Below are 19,616 nucleotides of genomic sequence, written 5' to 3' on the forward strand. Positions count from 1 at the left end.
ACCCACTCTCATTGAGAAGGCAAGCGATTTGATCAAGGCTATACATTTGTAGTCATGCAAAACACCTCCATAATAGTCATGTCATGAAGACTAACTACATTTCCCTCCATCCTATCCCACTTCCCATTTATTCTATTCTCTCCTTTGACCCTGTCCCTCCTCAAAAGTGTTTGCTTCTGATTACCCCTCCCCAAATCTACCCTCCCTTGTGTCATCCCCCCCCACTCTTATCCCCTTCCCCCCTACTTTCCTGTAGGGTAAGATAGATTTCCATACCCAATTGAGTGTGTATGTTATTTCTTCCTTAAGCCAAATCCAATGAGAGTCACATTCACTCATTCCCTCTTACCTCCCCCCCTTCCCCTCCACTGTAAAAGCTTTTTCGTGCCTCCTATGTAAGATAATTTACCCCATTCTACCTCTTCCTTTCTCTTTTTCCCAGTACAATCCTCTCTCACCCCTTAATTTTATTTTTTAAATATCATCCTTTTGTATTTAACTCACATGGTGCCTTCTTTGTATGTGTGTGTGTATATATATATATATATATATATATACACACACATTATATATACACACATTATATGTACACATGTTTTACATATATATATATGTATACATATATATATATGTATACATATATATATATATATATATACATATATATATATATATTATGTATACATATATATACATACATACACACACACCCTCTAACTGCCCTAATACTGAGAAAAGTCGCATGAGTTACAAATATCATCTTTCCATATACGAATGTAAACAGTTCAACTTTAATAAGTTCGTTATGATTTCTCTTTCCTGCTTACCTTTTCATGCTTTTCTTGAGTCTTGTATTTGAAAGTTAAACTTTCTATTCAGTTCTGGTCTCCTCATCAAGAACGCTTCAAAGTCTATTTCATTGAATGTCCATTTTTTCCCCTGAAGGATAATGCTCAGTTTTGCTGGGTAGGTGATTCTTGGTTTTAATCCTAGCTCCTTTGACCTTTAGAATATCATATTCCAAGCCCTCTGATCCCTTATATGGAAGCTGCTAAATCTTGCATTATCTTTATAGTGTGTCCACAATACTTGAATTGTTTCTTTCTGGCTGCTTGCAATATTTTCTCCTTGACCTGGTAACTCTGGAATTTGCTATAATATTCCTAGGAGTTTTCCTTTGGAGATCTCTTTCAGGAGGTGATTGGTGGATTCTTTCCATTTCTATTTTACCCTCTGGGTCTAGAGTATCAGGGCACTTTTCCTCGATAATTTATTGAAAGATGATGTCTAGGCTCTTTTTTTGATCATAGCTTTCAGATACTCCAATAATTTTTAAGTTCGCTCAGTTGTTTTTCCAATGAGATATTTCATGTTGTTTTCTATTTTTTCATTCTTTCATAGTTGTTTTACAGAGTCTTGATTTCTCATAAAGTCACTAGCTTCTAATTGCTCTATTCTAATTTTTAAGGAAGTATTTTCTTCAGTAAGCTTTTGGGCTTCCTTTTCAATTTGGCCAGTTCTGCTTTTTAAGGCATTCTTGTCCTCATTGGCTTTTTGGACTTCTTTTGCCATTTGGGTTAGGCTATTTTTTAAGGTGTTATTTTCTTCAGTATTTTTTGGGGTCTCCTTTAGCAAGCTGTTGACTTGTTTTTCATGATTTTCTTGCATCAGTCTCATTTCTCTTCCCAGTTTTTCCTCTACTCCTCTTACTTGCTTCTCAAAATCCCTTTTGAGCTCTCCCATGGCCTAGAACTGATTCATATCTTTCTTGGAGGCTTTGGATGTAGGAGCTTTGACTTTGTTTTCTTCTAGTTGGATGTTTTGATCTCTTTTGTCACCAGTGTGAGATTCTATGGTCTGACTTATTTTTGGACGGTTTGCTTATATTCCCAGCCAGTTACTTAAGTTTTAAACTCTTTGTTAAGGTAGGGGTCTGCTTCCAGTGTAGAGGGTGTACTGTCCCAAGCTTCAGGGGTGTTGTGCAGCTGTTTTCAGAAATACTTCTAGGGACCAATAAAAGTTCTTCTAAGGTGGCATGATCAGAGGTGAGGTGTTTACTCTTTTTCTGGCCTGTACTCTGGTCTATGAGTGACCACAAGCACTCTTTTCTGCTTTGGAACTATGCCTCTATCCACAGCCACCACAAGCTCTGCCATACCAGCGCTCCTCCTTGCCCCAGGACCGCCACCCAGTACTTTGGCCCATATCCAAACACAAGCCAAGCAACAAAATCCTGCATTAGCACCAGAAAAGAGATCCCTGCAATTATTCTCTGATCAGCCATTTGATCCACCCACCATCTGTGGGTCAAGAGGTCCGGAAGCTATCATCATTGCCACTGCCCTCAAACTGTGCTAGGCCTGAGGCCTCACCATGCTGCTCTCTCACCCAGGTCGAACAGAACTTTCCTACTGATCTTCTAAGTTTTCTTTGATGTTTGTGGGTTGAGAAGTCTGGAAACTGCCACAGCTGCCAGTGATTCAGTCCCCTGAGGCCTGTTCCAAGGTTTGCCCATGCTAAACTGTGCTCCTTTCCCTGCCTGGCACAACAGACCTTTCCCATCAACCATCCAGGTTGTCTTGGGCTAGAAATTTGCTTTGCTCTGTATTGTTGTGGGTTCTGTTGCTCTAGAATTTGTTTAGAGTCATTTTTGCAGGTACTTGGAAGGGTCTGAGGGAGAGCTCAAGCAAGTCACTGCTTTTACTCTGCCATCTTGGCTCTGCCAAGAGAATTTTTTTTTTTAACATAATGACTTTGGGGAAGTCTATATTGAGGAGGCAAGAGTAGAACAAGGAGCAAGAGAAGAAGTCATGGACTTTTCAGAGATGTAGGAAAACAGTGGATGTTTGCACGTCACCCCAACATCTGAGGCTGATAGATTTCGATTTCCACTCCCTTTCCTATATTATCATTGGGAGAAATATAATTCTAATCTAATTGAGCATGGATCTCTCTCAGTAAGGCATTTCTTTTCTTCATTTGTTCTGCACTGGAAAAGGCAGCATGGTATAGTGGGGTAAAGAGCTAGCCATAGAGTCAGAAAGACCTGGGCAAAAATTCTTCCCCTGACACATATTGTGCCTATGATTGAAAAAAGTCACTTAACCTCTTACTGCCTTGAAGAATGCTCTAACACTCTAAGTTACAGAGAAGTTGCTTATCCACCTTTATAGAGAAAGCTTCTCACATTCCTACACAGATGAAATCACTGGTTGGGTTAAAAAAAAAAAAGATGGTTCTTTAGAGATGATTCTTTATGGTGATTAAAATGACATAAATGGGAAGGCATACAAGGCATCACCTTCCTCATATTTTTGCAGACTCTGATTCATCACTTTCCTTTATCTGACAGTGAATGGTAACTGACAAACCATTGGAAATAAAAACCAGATGCTTTATCAAGTAATTGTGGACACAGACTGACAAAAAGGCAGGACTATGGAGAGCCAAGAGTGTAAAGAGAGGCTATAAAACTACTTATCATGTAGGGGATAGAGCAGACTAGAATTTTTGATAGGGAGCCAAAATTATTGGATGATGTTAGTCTTCTTCTCTGTCCTAACAGGAGTCAGTGAGGCACATAGGAATGAGCATAAAGCTTCTGGGTTCTAGTCCTCTTCTGACACATTTACTTTGTGGTATTAAAAATGACTTTAAATATCTCTATGCCTTCTGTAAAATGGAGATAAGAATACTTGTCTTTCACTAATTTCAAAGGGACCTTCTGAGAAAAATGTGATTACAAAGTATTAGGCTAGAAACAGTAAATAAGACTGATAGGAGAAAGTAAAGGAAATGAGTAGTGGAGCTTCATATGGTGAGTATCAGCTTTAGGAGCAGAAGTTATGGTGGTTTCAAACCAAATTAAAGGTTTGTGTTGGAGTTGTGAACTAATCCAAACATTCTGGAGAGCAATTTGGAACTATACCCAAAGGACTATTAAACTGTGCATACTCTTTGACCAAGCGATAGTAATACTAGCTCTGTGCCCCAAAGAGATCAAAGGAAAAAGAAATAGACCTATATGTGCAAATGTATTTATAGCAGCTCTTTTTGTGGTGGAAAAATATTGAAAATGGAGTGGATACCCATCATTTGGGAAATGATTAAATAAGTTGTGGCATGTGATTGTGATGGAATACTATTAAGATATAAGAAATGACCAGTAAGATGCTTTCAGAAAAACCTTGGTATACTTACACAGGCTACTGCAAAGTGAAATGAGCAGGACCAGAACATTGTTCACAGTAACAGCAATATTACATGATAATCAACTGTATATGACTTAACTGTTATCAGCACTATAATGATCCCAAACAATTCCTAAGAACTTATGACGAAATGTTATCAACCTCCAGAGAAAGAACTTATGGCATCTGAATACAGAGTGAAACATACTTTTGTAAACTTTATTATTCTTGGTTTTTGATCTGTGTTTTCTTTTGCAACATAGTTAATATGGAAATATTTTGCCTGACAGCACATGTATAATCTAGATCAACTTGCTTGCTTTCTCAAGCAAAAAGGAGGAGAGGAGGGAGAAAATTTGGAACTCAAAATTTAAAAAAAAAAAAGTTTAAAATTTTGGTGCACATGTAATTAGGAAAAAAATTAAATGTTAAAAAAGTTTTGTTTTGGTGTTTTGACCTGCATTTTCTAAAGTTTATAACCATTCATTTAACTGAACTGAGAAGGAAACAGGAGATGAGAATAACATATAGAGTATTCTAGTATAATATCCACATAGACTACAGGGCCTTTTGGTCTTTATTTGATATATTGAAATGTCTTACATTTATGTGATGATCCAGCAGGCAATTTCAGAGTTCTAGAATAGGCTCTAGCACAGGACACCAATTAATCAATCAATCAATAATCAATATTACTTATCATATGCCAGGTGCTGTGTTAAGTTCTTTTTTTTTTTTGGCTAGGCAATGGGGTTAAATGACTTGCCCGTCACACAGCTAGTAAGTGCTATGTGTCTGAAGCCAGATTTGAACTAGGTCCTCCTGAATGCAGGGCCGGTGCTCTATCCACTGTGCCACCTAGCTGCCCTGTATTAAGTTCTAAGGATACAAAACGAGGCAAAAAACAGTCTGTGCCCTCAAGGAGTATATAATCTAGTGGACATAACAGTTCTACTGTGCCCTGCCCTGATTAGAACACAACTGGAGGATTGTTTCACTTCCCAATACCTAGCATCCTGCCTAGAAAAATAGTAGATGCTTAACAAATGCTTATTTGTTAACTAGGTCTGGTCCCTGTCCTGATCCTCTTGATTGAAGGAGGGTTGAATATTGCCTTGACAAGATCTCCTATGAAATGGCATGGGGATCTATGCTCTGATCAAGGCATTTTAACATTTTTATCAATGACTGGAAAAAAGTTTGACTAATCAGATTTATAGAGATTACAAAACATAGAAGGACAGCTAACACATTTTGGATGACAGAGTCAATACCTAAAAACATCTTGACAAATGTAGAAGACTGGAGCAAATCTAATAGGCTGAAATTCAGTAAGGCTGAAGCCTTTCCCTGTGCCCTAGGAGTTTATTTCTATAAGATCAACAATGGCTGCTCTTTCAGTTGGGTCCTTCAATGAGTTCTAAATATGCTACCATCTAGTCCACAACTCTTCATCTTTTTCTCAAGACCAGCGTGAGAAATTTGGTCAAATAGTGCTAAAATCTAGGCAAACTATAGCTATAACAAAACTACGCTCTAAAAGTAACAAGGATAAGGAAACACTCAAACTTTTGCTATTACACTGATCAAAAGTTGTTTAGTTTAGTTTTTGTAAAGTAATGAAAATAACTAGCCCTCTACTACATTATTAGACTAGAACACTTCTTCCTTTAGAATTAGATTAATTAATAAGAATAAAAACAGAGATACTCATTCAAGCACTCCCTGTGTCATGAATTAGATGTTTCTGTAGAATAGAAAGATGGGTTCCTATGACTGCCTAAAGTATAAATCTCAGAGTCATTGGGGAGGTAGGAAAAAAAAAAAAGGCCAGGTACAAAAGTAACACTCAACAAGACAATCCTGAAATGTATGAATCATAGTGAAGAAACCATGTGGTCAAGCTCTGTTTGTTCCTTTTGAGGAGTGAGACGATTTCTCCTCTTGCATTTCACACATTATCTAAGATGTGTCAGAACCACGTTTGGAAGGGGTATGAAAACAGTTGTCTTTCAGCCATACCAATTTCCACAACAGAATGGAAAGGGCACTACTATCTATCTATCTATCTATCTATAAATAGATACAGAGATATATATATCTATATATCTATATATCTATATCTATATCTATATCTATCTATCTATCTATCTATCTATATATATATATATATAAATTACATGTACATATATATGTTTGGAAATTCTATTCTAAATTGTGCTTTGAATGAACTCAGAGAAGTGAGAGCTTTTTTTTTTTTAAATAATGCAATGCCTAGGAATACCAGTTTTAGGATTTTAAAAGTGATTTTTCCAAACATCTATGAATTTAAATGTCTCTAATCAAGGGCTCTTCTTTCTACTCAACTGTTGTTTCTTTGTTATATATATATATATATATATATATATATATATATATATATATATATATATACACACACACATACATACATATATATGTATATATATATGTATATACATATATGTATATACACACACATATAGGTATATATATGTACATATGTGTGTATATGTATATGTGTGTGTGTGTGTGTGTGTATATATGTTCTTTAGTTTATTTCTTTTGTATATAACAAAGGGAATTGCTCCAAAGGTTTAGACACCAATTTCAATATTTAGATGCATAAGTCAATATTAGACAGGGTTGTTTTTCTGTATAGATGTGGCTGATAATGTTCATCCAAGTCCATTACTGGACTTTGTTTTGAAAGATAAGCAGCCGTTTTGGACATTCTTCATCTTGCCACTATACTCTTTTGTTTTTTAGATTCATATACTAAATGTTAGAAGGTTCCTTTGAGGTCGTGTAGTGTAATCCCTGTATTTGACAAATGAGGGAACTGAAGTCCAAATTCAATTTCAAATTACTAATATTCTGCTTTTTAATTTTGTAAGTGTGTTAACTTCTTCTTAACCTCCTACTAGCCAGTAAGCTCCATGAGGGTGGGGTGCATGTCTTATTCATTTGTATTTCTACCATGCATGCCAGGATGGTGGATGTGAGCAGAATATAAGCCATGGTAATGGAGAGTAATGCCAAAATGCCATAATGTAAACCAGGAAGAGTGAAAAACAATAGATGAATAACTCATATGCTCAACTTATAGCCATGTAAAGTAAATAAAATGTGAGTGAAGCCTCTAAAATTAGGTAGATCTTCTTTGGCAACTTTATGGAAAGAAATGGATCAGAGTTCCATAGAATAATCAGACATGAGCGAAATCTATAACATAGAAATGATAAGCACCAGGAAGAATACTAATCCACTAGACTAACTCTGCAAGTGCCTAGAGGAATGCTTTCTGTGTATGACAGGGATTTCATAAATTTCTTGAATTGAACTGGAATAATTTGCAAAATGAAAGGATTGGATTAGGTAGTCTTTAAGAACGCCAGTAGCTCTTTATCTGGAAGGCAGCTTGGTGGTATGATGGATAGAATGCTGGGCCTTAAGTAAGGAAGAGTCTTCCTGAATTCAAATCTGGCCTCAGACTGCTGTGTGATCCTGAGTCGAGTTACTTACCCCTGTTTGCCTCAGTTTCTTCATCTGTAGAATGAGCTGAAGGAGGAAATGACAAACTACTCCAGTATCTTTGCCAAGAAAAACCCTAATGGGGTCACGAGGAGTCAGACAAGCTCTTAATCAAACCTCTTAATCTATGATCCTAAAATGGCTGAGTAGTTACCAGAAGATAGCTTTTTGGTTAGATAATGGGACAGCCCTTCTTCTTCTAACTCTAATATTTGTTGCCTTTTATTGCAGGCCATGTTAAAGGCTATTCCACTTCCAGAACGCATGGTGGTTGCAAGTTATCCTTGCTGCTATTACAAAGGCTCCATTTACTTATTTGAAAGATATCTGAGTGTTACAATCCAATGTGAAAAATAATTACTTCCCCAAGATGTAAAATGAGCTTTAATTAAGGAAGAACTGCACCAAAATAAATATTTTCCAATTATGTTTGTTGTAATTGTTTCCACAGAGTAATGTTGCCTGAAATCACTTTTAGCAGGCTAAAGATGTGTTGGTATTTGAATGGTATCACTGCAGGCTCGCTCTTAAATTAGACATGGCATTTGAAAAGTACGTTCCACTTCTATGTCCTTAAACAAATATACATGAAAACTTGTGTCTCTATTTAGACTTTCCATGGTACTTCATTAATTCATCCCTGCATTGCCTTTTCACCCTGTAGAAGTCCAGTCCTGTAATAATGGGATATGTGATGCAAGTGAATATCCTGCTTAGTAACCTGGCATACCACCTGTACTAAAGGAGAAACAACTTGTTCAACCTTAATATGAAAATTTTGACATTCACCTGAATGAAAGACTTACAGACCTGTTCACCACCTCCAACTGTAAAATGAGGGAAAGGTGGCCTATAGAGAAGAACTTTTCCTGTGGTTAAGAAGAAAAAAAAGAAAAAAGGCATAGGATTTACACATAGAAGTCAAACCCAACCCCTAGTTTTTCTGTTAATGTTGTTGTTGTTCTGTTATTTTTTGTTGTTTTTGTTTTTTACAACTTATTGAATTCATCCTAACTGGCATGAATAGAAGCAATTAGACATGAGATCTGGTTATGTGTGTATGTATGTGTGTGTGTATATATATATATATATATATATATATATATATATATATATATATATATATATATACACACATACACACACAATGTATAATATATTATATATAAGTGTATATTATATGATATTATATATATTAATTATATATTATATAATATACATTATGTGTGTGAATGTGTATATATATATATATATATATATATATATATATATATATATATATATGTATTTCATTCTTTCCTGGTTAGAAAATTAGGATTTCTAAATCTCAAAGGTTTCATTTTCTAATTTCTTGCAACTTTTCTTTTCTCTCTCTCTTCTCACTCCCTTCTTTCTATCTCTACAGATGTACAGATAAATAGATATTATTTTCTTATTTGAAACATCTACACTTGATTTTCTGAATCTTGTCCAGTTACTTTTTTTCCAACTTAATACTGCTCCCTTTCCTTCCTAAATTTGTGTTTTCATTATCTATAAACAAAATGATGTGTTGAAGATCAAGATGATTTAGCACCCAAGGCTCTGGGGCTGTGGAGAGGGTACTGTTTCTTTGCATTCATGAAGACCCGGGAAAGAGTATCTCCTTGTCTCTGTCTGTAAAAACTCTACCTCTACTTCATAGGACTGTTCAGGCTATGCTTCCTCTATGAAGCCTCCTTGGATCTCGCTAATTGAAAGAGTTAATCTCTTTTCAAATACCACTTCTACTCATAATTGAGAATCACATAATTTGAGAACTGGATAGGACTTTTCAAGGCCATCTAGGCAGATCCATATTTGAAAGAAATCTCTCTACTATAACATAACCAATAAGTAGTTATTCAACTCCTGCTTGAAGATCTCCACAAAGGGAGAAACTACTGCCTCTTTGAGCAGCCCATTCCACTTTTAGACAGCTCTATTTGTTAGAAAGGTTTTGTTTTTGTTTTTGTTTTTTTTCCTGACATTAAGCCTAAATTGTCTTCTTTTCAGCTTCCATTCATTGCTCCAGTTTCTGCTTTGGGGGACTAAGTTGAACATGTCTAACCCCTTCTCTACATGACAGCCCTTCAAACATTTGACAAATTATTATGTCGCCACTGAATATTCTCTTCTCCAATCAAAGTATTTACATTTCCTTCAGTTAATTCTCATATGATTACCTGTAAAAATAAAGCCCCTTCATAATCTCAGTTTGGACATTCTCTAGCATGTCTCCATGCTTGTTAAACTACTTAGGGTAAAAGGTTAAAAAAGAGCAACAGCTTGTCCCTTAATTGGATAACTTAATATTTGTTGGTACTCTGTCTACCATATTCCTAGGCCATTGCCAGTCATCTTGACTTTGGTTTTCCTATTGGACTTTGATGACGCTGGAGGAGACAGAGTGAAGCTAATGATTTTGGGCAGCTCTGCCTCACTTAAATTCGATTCATGCATAAGTCAAAACATCACCCTCATGATGTCATTGGTCCTCTTCATGAATGAAGAATGAACAACTAACTTTGGCAACCAAAAATGATCATACTATCTCAGATGAAGCTTAATGAGAGTTAGCATAAATTGGGATGATCATCTCCTTATTCCTGGAAGCTATGACCTTCTCAATGTAGCTCAAGATCACATTTTTTTGAACCAAATCATATTGCTGACTTATTGAGTTTGCATACTATTATGATTCCCAGCCTTTCTTTCAGAAAAATTGCTATCTAATCATACCTTCCCCCACTTAATACATGTGGAGCCTATTTATTTTTGCCTACTTATAAGACTTTTTGTTTATATCTATTGAATTACATTTCATTGAAACAGCCCAAAGTTATGAAATTATTTTGGGTCTTGACTGTCATCCAGTACATTAGCTCTCATTCTATAGTTTTGTGTCATTTGAAATTTAAGGAAGATCCTATCTATTCCTTTCTCTAAATCACTGTGTTGTGGGTGTGTGTGTGTGTGTGTGTGTGTGTGTGTGTGTGTGTGTGTGTGTGTTTTCTTTTGTTTTTATATGTTAAACAACAGAGTGACAAGAACAGATCCCTGGAGTACTCCACTAGAGACCCACTGCCTTCTTGGCATTAAACCAGTTGAGTCTTCCCATCTAACCACTTCTAAATCCATCAGATTGTGTTATAGTTTAATCTATATTTCTCCATCTTCAGAAGAATAGCATCTGACACTTTATTAAAAGCTTTGCTAAAAGCTGGTTTGGCTGGTAAGTCACATCCATGAGATGGGGAGGAGAGAGAGAAGGGGAGGAGAAGGAGAGAAGAAAGAAAAGAGGAGAAAGGAAAAGAAAGGAAAAGAAAAGAAAGGAAAGGAAAGGAAATGAGGCTAGTCTGGCATGACTTATTTTTGACAAAATCATGCTGGCTTTTTGTTATCAACACCTCTTTTTAAAAAATGCTCACAAACTCTTTTTTAATGATGTAATCTAGAATTTCCCCAGGAAGTAAAGCCAAACTCAGTGGCCTATAATTTACAGGTTCTGTTCTCTTTTCTTTAAAATAAAAACAGGAGATCTGCCCTTTTCCAATCCTGTGATACTTCTCCTGTTTACCATGGCTCAGAAACACATATGCCAAGCTTTTATTACACAAGGATGTGGTCAATCTGGGCCACATGATTTGAATTTGTATGGGGGCAGCTAGGGTTCCATTACTATTTCCTTGCTCGTCTTTGTTTCAATTTCCTGTTAAGCATTCATTTCCAGTATAAAGGCCATTCCCCTTTGTAGAGAAAACAGAAACGATATAAGAATTCAACAACATTGCCTTCTCTATGTTGTCAGTTATTGTCTTATCTACCCTAAGCAAATGTCCCATGGCCTTTAAGTTGTTCTAATGAGAGAGACAACAGGTGAATAATTCTATGCATACAAGAAGGAAAGTCACCAGAACATGGGCAATTAGAAAATGCCTCTCAGAAAAGTAGGATTTGACCTGAGTCTTGAAGGAAACCAAGAAAGTAAAATACAGAGGTGCAAAAAGGGAACATTCCAGGTAGGAGAGATGGCCAATGCACAGAAACTGGACCAGATGGCTTGTCATGTGTGGTTCACTGGAAGAAGGCTGTATAGATGAATTATAGAGAGTATGTAAGTGAGTAGCATGAAAAGAGATTGGAAAAAAAAAGGAATGAATGGGCCATGCTATGAAGAGCTTTTGATTCTAAACAGAGGGCTTTATATCTGATCCTAGAGGTAATGAGAGTTCATTGGGGTTTATTGATTAAGAGGGAGATATAATTAAACATACACTTACACACAAACACACAGTTGTGCAGCTGAGTGAAAAATTATTTGGAATAAGGAGAAGCCTGAGGTAAGAAGAGCAATTAGAAGGCTATTGAAATAGTCAAGGCAGAGGAGGCAGCTGACGGCTCAGTGGATAGAATGCTGGGTCTGGAGTAAGGAAGACCTTAGTTCAAATTTGACATCAGACACTTATTAGCTGTGTGGCCCTGAGCAAGTCTCTTAATATCTATTTCTTCAATTATAAAATGTGGAAAATAATAGCACCTACCTCTTGAGGTTGTTGTAAGGATTAAAAACATATAATATTTAAAAAGGGCTTATCAGAGTGTATGGCATATAATAGGCACTAGTAGAAATGCATTTCCCTTTCCTTTCTCCCAATGAGGGCTTTAACTAAGATGGCAACTTTGTGAGTGGAAATATATGAGACATACTATGAAAGAAGAACTAACAAAATTTTGTAATGATTTGTATATGTAGGGTGAATGAGAGTGGGGAGTTAAGGATGACACCAAGATTATAAGGCTGGATGAGTGAGACAATGGTGGTGCCCTTGAGAGTAATAGAAAAGTACGGAAGAGGGGAGGGTTGGGAGTAACAAGGGGAGGGAATGAATTATATCTGGGACATACTGAGTTTGCCTGTGGGGCATCTGATTAATGATATCCAAAAGCTAGTTGCTGATATGGGTCTATAGCTGAAGAACCAGATTAGACCTGGTAGAACTGGGAATCATCTGCATAAAGATTAACATTGGACTTCTATAAACTGATGAGCTCCCCAAGTAAGGTAGTATTGTAGAGGAAAAAGAGAAGGGAGTCTATGACAGAAGCTTAGGGGATACTCATGTTAAGTGGGAACATTAATAAGGAACCTACAAAGGACACTGAGAAATAGTGGTCATGAAAACACATGAACAAGAGAACCTCCAAGAGAATAAGGAAATTAACAGTTTCGAAAGCTACAAAGAGATCAAATAGGATGAGGATTAAGAAAAGGACGTTACAATTATGAGATCATTGGAAACCTTAGATCATACAATTTAAGTTGAATGATGAAGTCAAAATGAGATTGCAAAAAGTTTAAAGAGTGAGAAGAGAGGAAGAAGTGGACTATGAATTTGTGTATTATATTGCTAATCTATTATTAAGGAGCTTAATTTAAAAGAGATGAGTTCTGGTAATATAACACAAACTTAGACATGAGATGTTAGTAGTGATAAAAGATTGATTCTCTCTCTGTCTCTCTTTGTCTCTCTGTCACTGTCTCTGTCTGTCTCTGTCTGTCTGTCTCTATCTCTGTTTCTCTGCCTCTCTCTCTGTCTTTCTCCCTCTCCCCCTTCTCCTTTCCCTTTCCCCACCAAAGCAGAATAACTGATAATTTATTTTATGTAATGATAAGAAATTATCATCTGAAATTCTTCAGAAATAAAGAAAATGCTGTGGTTTTTTTTTACTGTCTCTGCTCTCAAGGAACTTTCTAACTAGTAAGAAAGCTATGCTACTTCCCTTAATAAATTATATTACAAAATAGAAGACTGAAAGTTGGCAAGAGAGCTAAAAAGTTCTTTGAAAGCTCAGAAAAGAAAGATTGCTTCCAGCTGTGGGCAGGCTTCATAGAGGAGAAAACATTTGCCCTGGGTCTTGAAGAAAGGGTTGGATTTTGCCATACAAAGATGGGACCCGGGAGGAGAATATTACAGTTGGAAAGGAAAAAAAAAAACAAACTTGAGCAACATTAGAGGCAAGAAGGGAAAACTTGTTTGATAAATGGTAGGTGTTCCAATTGATATGGATCATAGGATGTATAAAACAGGGTATGTGAAGATAAAGCTCAATAGATAATTGGAGCCATAATCTGAATGCCAGGCTAAGGAATAGATAGAGGAAGAAAATTCAAGGTTTCTGATCAAAGGAGCAAGATTTTCATTGCAAAACTTTCTTGGAAATGACTCTTTGTCATTTTGGACATGGAGCTCTTTCTGAGATATAGATGGAGGTCCTGACTTTCAAATATAATTCCAAAGCAAATTGAGTTCATACGGTAGATGCCATGGGTCAAGTTAATGCAGATTTGGTCAGATCAGCTGTCAAAGTAGACTGCTTGACTGTTTCCTTCTTTACTCTCCAAACCAGCCCAATAATTTTCAGGACCTACCTGACTTTTGCTAAAGATATATAAATTCCAAACAAAACTGCATTATTCTCTGCCTACTATGCCACTTCACAAATAGCTGCATTTTGCTTATCCTCCTACCTGTCTCTTTTTTACAGCAGCTTCTAAATGTGGTGTCTTGGCACTAATGAATGTTCTGACCTAAAGAAATCTATAAAAGAAAAAAAAGTCTTTAAACAGTCCTCACAGAAAGCATGCCAAATGCTAGACATAGGATATTTTTAGATAACATCTCCCTGTTGTGTAAAAGATTTTTTTTTAGTTAGAGGAAAACTGCAATGCATGATAAAAGATATTCACAAGCTACAACTACAAGAAAGGGAAAAAAAACATCACAGGCACACTTACAAAGTACTTTTTTGAAAGTAGCAGATCAAAAAGAAATAGAAAACTGCCATGGTAACATTATAATAATGCAGATTAACACAGAGGAAATTTCCTAAAAATACTATAGGGAAATGGGATATTTCCAATTATCGTAGTATAGGACACATCTCTTAACAAGAATGTTAGCACAAATAAATCTGATCAACTGGTGTATTATTGATTTCAACTAACAATTATGCTTGTTGTTGCCTTTTTTTATTGTTGTCCTATACAAAATGATCCTAATAATTTATAATCAGATTAGTACTGCTGCCAGGAATAATCTGTAAAATTGGAGTCTTTACTAAACTGTCTCTACATATTGTCTCCATTCATAAAGAAGAAGCTGATTTTAATACTTAGGTTCACTGAGAAGCTATATATACATGATATTATTTGACAGGATATGGAAATAACACTAGCTCAGAAGTCAAAAGGCTTTATTTATATCCCACCTCTGATATGTGAATACATGTGACTTTGAGGAAGTCACTTAAACTCTCTGGGTCTCAGTTTCTTCATCTGTAAAAGGAAGGGATGGGATTAAGTGGACTGTTTCTGTCTAGCTCTAGATTCATGATCATATGAAGTTCTCATCCTTATCCCCTCAAACTCACTACCCCTCCAAAACTTCTCTCTGACTGATGCCTAAAATGTCATCAGCAGCAGCAGAAGCAGCAGCAGCAGCAGCACCATTATTACCCCTACCACCACCACCATCATCATCATCATCATCACCATCTTCATCATCATCAGCACCACCATTGTCATCATCATTATCACCATCATCATCATCATCATATTTGAGGGTTTGTATCCAATTAAAATGTAGCTATATCTTGCAGAAGTAAAGAATTAGACTGGGGGGTGGGGATCAAAAGATTTAAGTAAGTTCTGTCATTGATTATTTATTTGAAACAGATCTCACCAAACCTCTCAGGGTCCAGTTTCTTTATTTCTAAAATGAAGCAGTTGAACTAGAAGGCTTCAAAAGTCCCTTCCAACTCTAAAATTGCATAATAATATAGTTCAAGGTTCTTAATCTTTATTGTATCATGAGCCTCTTTGACAATTTGGTAAAAAGTATAAGCTACCTCTTAGAATCCCATTTATAAATACATTAAATATATGTGTGTGCGTGTATATATATATATATATATATATATATATATATATATACACATATGCATATATAATTGTTTGTATCAATATGTATCCGTGTATATATGTATATATATATATATATATATACACACATATGTGTGTGTATATGTGTATATATCTGTGTGCATATATATATATACATATATATATACATATATATATATGTATAATCACAGAACACAGGTTAAGAACCCCTGCTTCAATCAACATATCCCCCCATTCAACAGTTCATTCACTCTCTTTTCCTTCACTCCAGTTTCTGATGAAGAGACAGCTCTTCTCACCAAAGCCAACTGATACATTTATAACCTCAATTCCATCACATCCCTTTTTATACAGTTACTCCTTATTTTAATCTTTCATCTCTTGATATCCATTATCTCATTATAAACTGCCTTGAAACATGGTTTGCTTATATCCTTAATAATTGTACTTGCTAGCATTGACATTGCATGTTAAAGTTTGCAAAATATTTTAGAAATGTTCACTCACTGGATTTTCACAATAACCCTCTGAGCTGGGTGCTATTATTATCCCCATTTTATAGATGAGTAAATTAAAGCACTGAACCATTAAGTGACTGGCCCAGAGTCACACAGCTAGTAAGTAATAAATGTCTGAGGTTGGATAGGAACTCAGATCTTCCTGACTCCAGTCCTGGATTCTATCCCATGTGCTACCCAGGTGCTCTTCAAATAACCTTCTCTTGACTCTCCCATTCCCTCAACTTACCATCTTTTGTCTTTCTTCCCTTTTACAGACAAATTTCTGGTATGGGAGAGGAAAGGGAGGAGCTGCCTTCACTTCTTGCCTATCATTTACCAACCCCTTGAAATCCATCTTCCCACCTTGTGATAGGACTAATATTTCCCAACATTTCCTAGTTTCTTTCTCTCCACACACAACATGCCCAGGCCTTTCCTCCTTCTCTCCTAAGGCATAGATTAGCTTTTCCTAAAAGGAAACAAAGCTGCCTCTAGGACCTGATTGGCCTGCCTTTCCTGAGCAGCTTCCTGGCCACCTAAGAGCTTAAAAAGTCCCAGCTACCTGGAGTTTAGTTCCTTCACAGTTGGTGGATTCCTAAAGACTAAACAAATGCTATGTCTTTCAACATATCTTGATCTGTATAACCAGATGAATTTCTGTAGGAAAATGAGATGGGGCCTCCTCCAGAGAACTGAAGTGCCACTGCATCCTTGTTGTATATCCTTGGTATGTTAGGGTAAAGTAAAGCTAATTTTCTTAACGGTTCAGTGCTTATCTGACTGCCTCATTTTGCCCCAGTATTAAACCTGAATGAAAAGAGTACTGGAATAAAAGCTACATCCAACACACCTATCATCCTAGTGAAACTCATCTCTTTAAGTTTAACAATTAGTTAACTCTTAATTTCAAAATTCAATAACTTTTTCTCAACACCCATACTTATTGAACTTGCTGCAATATTTGATTGAAGGGGTCATTGTTCTTTCTAGGTACTCTCTGTTCTCTGGATTTTAATAATTCCACTCTCTGGTCCCTTTAATGACTCCACTCAGCTATTCCTTTTCTGATGATTTCTTTTAACTCTACACCATCAACATCTTGCTCTCTTGATATAGATGTACCCACAAAGCACTGTCTTGAAATGTCCTCTGCTTCTCCATCTTTTCTCATATCATTCCTTTTTCCAGAAATTCTTTCTTTACCCAAATCCACCTTTCAAAATTCTATTCACCTTTCAAGATCCTCATCAACTGTCATTTCCAGCATGAAATATTCACCAATCACTTTGGCTGGGGACACCCTCTCCCTCTTCAGCAGTATTTTATTTATGCCATATACATGAAAATTATTTTATAGTTCCTGGTGTTAGTTAGGCATGTCTTTTCCCCCACACTTTATTATAAATTACTAGAGTCTATTTGTGTGATTTATGCTTCTTTGTTACCCTATAGTACAGTAAATTAAATGTAAAAAATACTCAATAACAATTTATGAAGGAAATGACCATATGTCCTGATTCAGAAGTGTTCATGTATCAACCCTAGGATGCTCTTGTGAATAAACAGTTAATTGGAAACACTGGATAACACCATATTATGAATGACAACTGTATTTCCTGTCAGTCACATGGTATATTCAATGTTGTGCCTCATGCCATATCTTATGTAAGGAACCCATTCTAGCTAATGGATCCTTCAGCTGGATGGTTGACCAATTAACAGAGGAGATAAATTTTTCCACAGTCTCCTGCAAATGTAGATAACATTCGAATTCAAGGGGCCACCATGTCAGTAAGCCCTACCAAAATCTGTAATTGGGCATGTAATTACATGATATTTGTCATTCAAGTACCAAATAAAGGAGAAAAATGTCCCCTTTGTGGTAATGTGGTCTGCAAAGTCACTTTGATTTTACTACTGTAAACCATCATTTTGAGTAGTGATGTGGATAGCCCAACTGGGTTGTTTCCAAATTAAATCATTTCACTCTCCACCATCAGAGTTTAGCTCTAAATACTCATGAATATACATGGTCAAGGTCACATTTTTTTCCCCCAACATTCAAAGACCTATTCATTTTAGTCAAAGTCTTAAAGACAAAACAAAATCCTTAAAATATTGCTCATTACAAGTACCACAAGGTATATCATTTCAACTTTATTCTAGCATAATGAAGTAGTGACTTCTAAGTTATTATTCCAAAAAAAACATTGTTGTAAGTACAAAATACACAACACACACACACACACACACACACACACACATATATATATGTAGCATATATACATACATACATTCACACATATGGTTAGCATCACTAATATCTCTAGTTACTATATATATAACATATAAATACATATATATAAATATATATTTGTCATCCTTAATGTCCCTAGTTACTATATGCCTGTAAATATTTGTGTATGCGTGCATACGTGTACATATAATCATTATCACTAGTATGTCTAGTTACCATCATTGTACATAGATACATACATAACCCACATATAAATGTATGTGGGTACATATATATATTTGTATTAGTAATGGATATTCATTGTTATAGGAAATCCCAGATGAGGTTACTCCTATAGTTTCAGAAAGCTATCTAGAACATTGAGAGGTTAAGTAATTTGCCTGAATCATATAACCAGCATGTATCAGAGTGAGGCCATCTTGGCTTTGAAGTCAGCTTTCTGGCCACAATGTCATGATGCCTTTCAAAGAGCCCAAGTTATCTGTAACACATATGACAAAACAACTTAGGAAAAAGGTGAGTCTACCAGACACTTTGACATCGTCTTGAAAATGCAATAAAATGACAAATTTGGTTTTTCATTGGCTGATTAGATAATCATCGACTCTAAATCCAGAGTTCTTCATTCTCCTGTTAATTCCAACACCCTCACTCTTACCACCATCACCACTCCTTCCCTGCCACAAAGATTGGGGAAATCAAGTTGCCATTTTTTGTCACCTGAATGTCAGACATATTTTTGATCCAAATGGTGGTATTGCATAGGCACAAAGAATTCAGTTTATCTTCAGTGAGCTAAAGAATGGCAACTTTTTATCGAATCTTATTCAATGCAATCCCCAGATATTCCATGCTGATTTCTGGAAATGCAAAGACAAAAATGGAAGTAGTCTCTGTCTAAAAGAAATTTATATTCTGCTAGGGGAAGTTGTAGGGGGATATAACATGTAAAGATGTGAGTTTATACATGATAATTTAAAGAAGGGGGAGAGCACTAGCAAGCATGCCTTGAAGAATTACAGAATACTATCCACCTATACTATGCATCTTTCTGGATTTAAATTTCTCTTCTGAGGAAAGCTTTTTAATTCTGAACATATTTGCATTTGCAAACAAAATACATGAAACCATAT

The 19,616-nt window shown here is 36.0% G+C and overlaps 1 pseudogene; it reads right to left on the reverse strand.

Annotated features, from left to right (window-relative positions):
- The window catches only part of LOC110217770 (MTOR-associated protein MEAK7-like), a 33,400-nt pseudogene extending 25,392 nt beyond the window's left edge, over positions 1 to 8,008 (reverse strand).
- Positions 8,009 to 19,616: the final 11,608 nt, after the last annotated feature.

This window comes from Phascolarctos cinereus, unplaced genomic scaffold, assembly GCF_003287225.1.
Source record: "Phascolarctos cinereus isolate Bilbo 61053 unplaced genomic scaffold, phaCin_HiC Scaffold_3;HRSCAF=262, whole genome shotgun sequence".
In the NCBI taxonomy this organism is placed as follows: Eukaryota; Metazoa; Chordata; class Mammalia; order Diprotodontia; family Phascolarctidae; genus Phascolarctos; species Phascolarctos cinereus.